The sequence below is a fragment of the Triticum aestivum genome, chromosome 7D, assembly GCF_018294505.1.
Source record: "Triticum aestivum cultivar Chinese Spring chromosome 7D, IWGSC CS RefSeq v2.1, whole genome shotgun sequence".
NCBI lineage: Eukaryota > Viridiplantae > Streptophyta > Magnoliopsida > Poales > Poaceae > Triticum > Triticum aestivum.
The window spans coordinates 361,527,322-361,534,562 of NC_057814.1; positions in this window are offsets into that span (position 1 = coordinate 361,527,322).

The window sequence follows — 7,241 nt, forward strand, 5'->3', positions numbered from 1 at the left end:
ACTGTGTGGGATGTACATAAGAACGCAAACGTATTCCTTGGATTGACTGTGTGTGATATACATACGAACGAAAATGTTTTCCCTGGATTGACTATGTGGGATGTACATAAGAATGGAAATGTATTCCTTGGATTGACTGTGTGCGATATACATACGAACAGAAATGTTTTTCTAGGATTCTGTCAGGACCCCGATCCTAAGTCACAACGATCTAGCATGTAACACATCATATCACTTTGCGGCCTCGCGCACGATATCCCCATGGGTGCCACCTTACCTGGCCCGGGACCGTTTGCGCCTTTTGGCTCACGTATATGATAGTGTCGCTAGCAGCCATATGACGGAGAACCAGGGCCAACATGTCTAGTCGTAAACCCAAGGTGGCACTAACTTACAGGGACAGGCATACATGACCCAGCAACGAACATGTCAGTCATCAACGTATGAACCCAAGTCGTAGCAAGCTACAAGGACTTAAAGGAACAATGTGTGACATTTCCCCGAAGGGTACATGCCGGCCAGCCTAAGTGTTCTGGAGTAGTAGCAAGCTACCATGGCTCAGTGGAAGCACTAGGAGACATTTCCCCATAAGAGAGGCTACCAAGAATAAACAACTAGGTTGTCGGATCCCACACATACCAAACATTTCAATAACATACACACAATATGCTTGATATGTACAAATACAACATGGCATCACAACAAAACTCTATGACTCAAAGTATTTATTCATTAGGCTTCGAAGAGCCAGAAATTACAAACATGGGTCTGATAACCCAGCATTCAAGTCTTACAGGCAACAAGCACAGGCAGAAGCATAAACATGTCTTAGTACAGACATCTGAAAAGAGAGAAGGCTAGTAAGCCTATCTATCTACAAGACCCTCCCAAGGGTTCAAGATCGTAGCTGAGGTGACAAGCTAAACATGGAAGTCCACGCAGAACTATTAGTGAGACTGAATTCTCTCTGCAAAAACATAAATTAAGCAAACGTGAGTACAAATGTACCCAGCAAGACTTACATCAGAACTAGCTACATATGCATAAGTATCAACAAAGGGGGGTGGTGTAGTTTAACTGCAGCAAGCCAGCTTTGACTCAGTGGCTATCCTGTACTGCGACTGCTGGTAACTCTTTTGAGGTGGCGCACACGAGTCCACATATTCACCATATCAATACACTACTATGAATCCGCTCCCGTATCCCTACGAGAAGGCCATCCGTAGCACTCACGCTTATCTTGCGCATTTTAGATTATCCACTTTCACTTGTCTATGAACTGTACAAGCAACCCAGAGGTCCTTTACGGCGGACGCGGCTATTCGTATAGATGATGTTAACCCTGCAGGGGTGTACTTCTTCACACACGCTCTCACCACTTACCACCATGTACACGTCGTGTATCTCGGTAACCTTCAAGCAGAAGCCTGGCGAGGGAGTCGGCCATGACCTGACTAACCACACAAGTCTCTAGTCCAGGTTTATCGCCTTTTCAGGATCCATCCACAAGGATATCCGGCCGGGGTGTCGCTCACGGCCCCAAACGACGTGTACAGGGTTCCCAAGCCCACCAAACGGGCGACGCTTGGTATACCCGGCCATGGTGCCTAGTGTGTCCCAAGCCCACCTGTACCAGGTGCATCTTGGTAGACTACTAACACAACCTACAAACACCAGAAACTAGTTGCAACTCCTGGACAGAGATCAGGTTGATTAATAAGTCGAGAGAGCTTGGAGTGCCCGGAGCCCAATGCGTGGTTGTAGCTGTTCATGGATCACAAACAGAGAACTCAGTTCCTAAGGACGGTTTCAATGAGACAACCCACCATGTACTCCTACATGGCCTCTCACCACTACCTTTACCAAATCATGTTCACACACTTAGCTCTCAACAGTAGGACATGTTCACCACATTCCAATTCATTCCCGATGAATCAGACCTGACTCAACTCTAAGCAGTAGCAGGCATGACAACAAGCATGAATGAGTAGGCACATCCGGGCTCAAACAACTCCTACTCATGCTAGTGGGTTTCATCTATTTACTGTGGCAATGACAGGTCATGCAGAGGAAAGGGGTTCAACTACAGCAGGATGTAACAGTTGAATCATTGTTGTCCTAATGCAGTAAAAGAGAGCAGAAGCGAGAGAGTGGGATTGTATCGGAATGAACAAGGGGTTTTTGCTTGCCTGGCACTTCTGAAGATGAATAGCTCTTCATCGGTGTCATCGAACAAATCGTCGAAACGTCGTCTACTGAGAGGGGACAAATACCGGCAAACAAGAGAGAAAACAATCAATGCAATGCAACAATATGATGCATGAATGTGAAATGGCAATATGTTGTGATTTGAGCTAATGCAGCTAGCAACAATTTAAATGAAGTCCATATGAACCAAGGGTTCATATGCAAACTCCATATCAAGCATTTAAAATGCCATTATCATGTTTTCATTTAAACAACAAGGTTAAGTTGCTTTATCATGCATTAAACTAGTACCAATGGATATATTGGATTTTTCTGATCACTTTTCATATATAATTTATTTCATTCTGAGTTATAGATTATTTTCTATGATTTTCTGAAGTTTATAACATTTTCTGGAATTTCCAAGTTTTTTAAAATAAGCTAAATCCAGAAAATGCTTTATTGCATCAGCACTATGTCACTATGATGTCAGCAAGTCAACAGGGCCCGTCCAGGTCAAACCTGACCCGTGGGGCCTGCGTGTCAGTGTCTAATCTATCTAACATAATTAATTAACACTAAGCTAATACTAAGCCTAAATTAGTTAGGTGCCTGGGCCCACATGTCATGGACCTGGGGAGGTCAAACCTCCGGTCAGTAGGGTCAAACTTGCCGGCGTGCGTTCGCCGGCGGCGCAGATCGGAAATGCGCTACAGGGCCTCGTTCGAAGCGTGCCTGGGTGCGTTGGAAAGCCCTTGCTCCCGCGCATCAAACGGTGCAGGTGTTGGGTCGCAGGGAGACCGGAGCTCGCCAAAGTGGTGCTCGCGGCGGCTGCCGGAGCTCGGGTTCGAGCGGCGCAGCGCTATGGTGCACTAGAAGACGAGTTGGTGGCGGCGTTCGCTTGCTGCGGAGCTGCTGAGCACGTGGTCATGCTCGGGCGCGAGCTTTGCTAGCTCTGGTTACGGCGGCGACCGGCTCTCGGCTACGGTGGAACCACGGTCTAGAGAGAGCAAATGAGCACGGGGAGAGAGGGGTTCAGTGCAGAGGATCACTGCGATTGTGAGGGAGGCCTCAGCGAGCTCGGGGATGGGCTGATGACGACGGGAGGTCGCCGGCGATCTCGGTGACCGGAGGTTGAAGAAGACGGCGGTGTGGGCGTTCGGGGGCGTCCGGCAGCGTGTGTGTCCTCGAGGAGGCATAGACGACGGATGCGGAGCTCCTGGGCGTGTTGGGGAGGCTAGGGGGTGGCTGTGGCCACGATGAACGGCGTCGGTGGCGATGGTGGCGCTCGGGCACGAGGTGCAAAGCGAGAGAGAGGAGGGGATGAGGACGAGGGAGTGGGTGAGAGGGTCCGGGGTGATGCGTGGCATCGTCCAGACGCGTCGGGGCAGCGGCCGGAAGCAGGAGGTGGCACGGTGAGTGGTCGCGCGCGTCGAGCACGCGCCCTCTCGTCCGACTGGCTCAAGGTCAGGGACGACGGGCACTTGGGCCAGATGGGCTGCGTATTGCCAGGCCGCCAGGTTAGTTGGCCCTGGTAGGTTGGGCTGCCAGGTGATCTCTCTTTCTCTTTTTTGTTTTCTTTTCTATTTTTGTATTTTTTTTTCTGATTTAGTAAAAATAATAAATCAATTTATTTTCTTTTGATAAATTTTGTAGGGACTAAAAGAATTATTCCACAGCCCCTCACAATTTTTCCAGAATTATTGGAGCAACAGAAATATTTTTATAGAATATATTTGCTCCAATTGCAATATAGTATGAATTAATTCAAAGCCCAAATATATCCTGCAAAAATGTGAACCATTTTTGGTAGATGCTTCCACCTAAATACAGAAATGATGAACAATTTTAAAGAACATTTTGAGTTCATTGAAAAAGATTTTACTTGAACCTGTTTGATTTAATTGGTGCTAGGGTTTGGATCACCCTCATTTCGAATTCAAATTTCATTTAAACATGATGCAACACAGGACTAGCTAGCCCAAAGCATACCAGAAGTAGGGATGTGACAGATTCACAGTGTGGGATGTACATACGAACGAAAATGATAGGGTTTCGATTCCTCGCCCGATCGCACACGGCCCCAGCCTGTGTCCCAGGAGGGCCTATCCCCGACGATTTCTGGGTCGTGTGGGAAGGACTCCCCTATCGCCCACACTCACTTGGCGACGGTTCCAAATGCCGTCTTGGAAAGGGAATAAAACTCGTTTGTATAGCACCGATGCGTACCAGTGATGGCATGTGTTGAATAACTGTCCTGAGATACTACCTTATATCATGTAAGTGCTAAGTACTGCAACTTATACATCGTAATCTACTAAACTTGCAGCACATTCTTATATATTTAGATGTTTGACGCGATCACTATGTTGTGCAACATCTACAAAAAGGAGTTACTGCCGCAAAATCCAAGAAACATTGACAAACTACTTATGGCAGGATTTGTGAAATGGTCCAAGAGCCATGTAAGCTCTTGAATTGCACTGTCAGTTTTTTTAATATATTGAGTACATAAGATGATCGGCTTATCTATTTTCTAAGCATAGGTTAAGAAGATGCGGGAGGATGGGCAGGCAGTTGATGATGCCCTTTACGCACTAGCAATGGGTCCTGATACTCGGGTAAGACCTTATGAATCTTGCGTTGTTGGAGATGTGCGCTACAACACCATTGCACGCGACGAAGGCAGGAAGACACAAAATAGTGCCATCATGAGCATGGATAATTACAACGAAGTGACAACTGAAATGTATGCTAACATAACGGACATTGTTCAGTTGCAGTATATCTCCAGTTTCGAGGTTCATCAGTGTGTGGTTCTATTGTGCTGCCATTGGTATAACCTGTTTTCCAGGATTGCAAAACCTAGGGCTGATGATTATTTCAAATCCATCAATGTCAAGGCGACGTACCAGATCTACGAGCCTTTTATTTTCCCAAATCAAGCAACATAGATATTTTTCCTGGAAGACACGTTTGCATGTAGCGATGACTGGAGAGTATTGCAAAGATTTGAGCAGAGGAATTCATTTAATGAAGTTGCACAACAAGATGGTGCTTACACTGCTCCTGATGTAGAAGATTCCACAGATGTTCCTAATATCTTTCAGAACCATCACGTCAATGACGCTGGCGAAAAGATTGCCTGTCGGGCTGTGGACATACGAGAGTTGATCAATAAGAAGCCAACGTTCGAGGACATTGAGGATGAAGAAGAAGATGACACTGTGGGGAATTACGATTCAGACTGATACACATGGTGAAGATGTTGACGCTGCTACTGCGGATGATGAGTAGATTTCTTTTGTCGTATTTGCCTGTCAGAAGACGTTACTATGTGAAATTGTGTTTGCTATGACAACTAAAACCTACTGAACTTGTTCTTTAGTATTTTGTTGTGAGAACATCACTGATGATGTATGTTGATTTGTGTTTGGTGATTGTATGACGACTAAAACATGATGACATTTTTGTTTAGTTGTACTCACATTTGGCTATGAAACTTGTATTCGATAACATAGTTTGCTGTTGGACTGCAATTTGCTCGACGTCTTCGAATGGGAACAAAGCTGACCCGACAGGGCCTCTGCTAATTTGTTTATTTATTAGCAAAAGGGCCTCTGCTATTTAGTTATTTATAAGCAAAAGGGGATACCCCCTGATTTCCGTTAATAGAAATCATGAGATGTTCACAAAACTACGCCCACCCTACTAAACAGGTTTCATTTATTACTAGTTTCAGCAAAGTGCTCATGTCATAGCCACTGAATACATCACGAGTGCTACATACACTGCAAATAAAGGGACAATCATCCTATAGAGCACATCGATTTTGCCCATTATCTTCACAAGCTCTTTCATCTCCTCATTGCTGTCAAGGCCATTCAACAGCTGTTGCTTGGCCATGATCAGAGGAACTGCATCTTTAACCTTCTACTCTGCATCTTCCTCTTCTGCCGTTCCTTCAGTTACTTGTACAACACCCCAACCTACTGGTATTGGGATTCCCCTACATCAGCAACTTCCCAGAAATACAAATAACATGAATCTTCCCTTTTCTGCACGAATCAAATTGGAAGATCATCAACCAAACTATTAAAAAAACAGCAACTGAAAGCAGCAGAACAACACTTAAACATATTATTACCCCATGATTCGGGCATTTGTAGAAGACTCAGCCAGGGTTGAGGATTGTGGTTGAGCCGTGACGGATGACTCTGTGTGATTTGTAGAATTGGCACCACACCAACGGCAGCGGGTTGCGATGAGCAATCGGCTACGGAGCGTGTGCCGGCGGGGGTGTGGTGAGACCCACACGCGATGGTACGGGTGGCAACTTGGCGCATATCTGGTTGTTGCCTGCTGAAGAGCAGGTCGACGTGCAGCCAGCGGACATGGTTGCTGCGGCCAGAGCTTCTGATGCTAGGCAGAGTAAGTAGAGAAGATGTGAAGCGAACGTTGGACATGTCAGTTTCATTACTTGCAGAGTAGCATAGCACTATATATAGTCATAGTCTAGGTTTGGATTTGAACCAGCCACATGAGCATGTCTCTCTTTTTCTAAAACTCAACGACGTCTCTTAACTTGTTCTGTACGCCTTCTCAAGTCTTTGATTTTCTTTTTTTTGCAAGGTAGGAAGGAGGACAAAATTGAGAGTTCCTGGGACACGAACCCAAGACCTCTCGGTTGAAAACCAAGGGTGCTAGTCACTTATGTGGCGAACGTTCCCTGGGAGGAGGATGGCAGACAAACGCATTTTCCTCGCAGTTTTAGTTGCGACGCAAGATCAAACGGTCACAGTTTCAGGAATGTTTTCACGCGAATGAGCCCAGTTTTCCTTTCTTCCTATATATAAAAAAGTACGCTACTTGTTGTCAGCTTATTCAACAAATGATTGTGCCAACCTTGACCATTGGATTGACATTCAACGTCTGTCGTGTTTCTTCAATCTGTTCTTCTTCCAGCCACCAAAGCCAAAACAGCGCCGGCGGGACAGCCTGCTCCAGCATCCCACGGCTGGCTGTGCTACCGCGCACGCATCATGGTGACATCG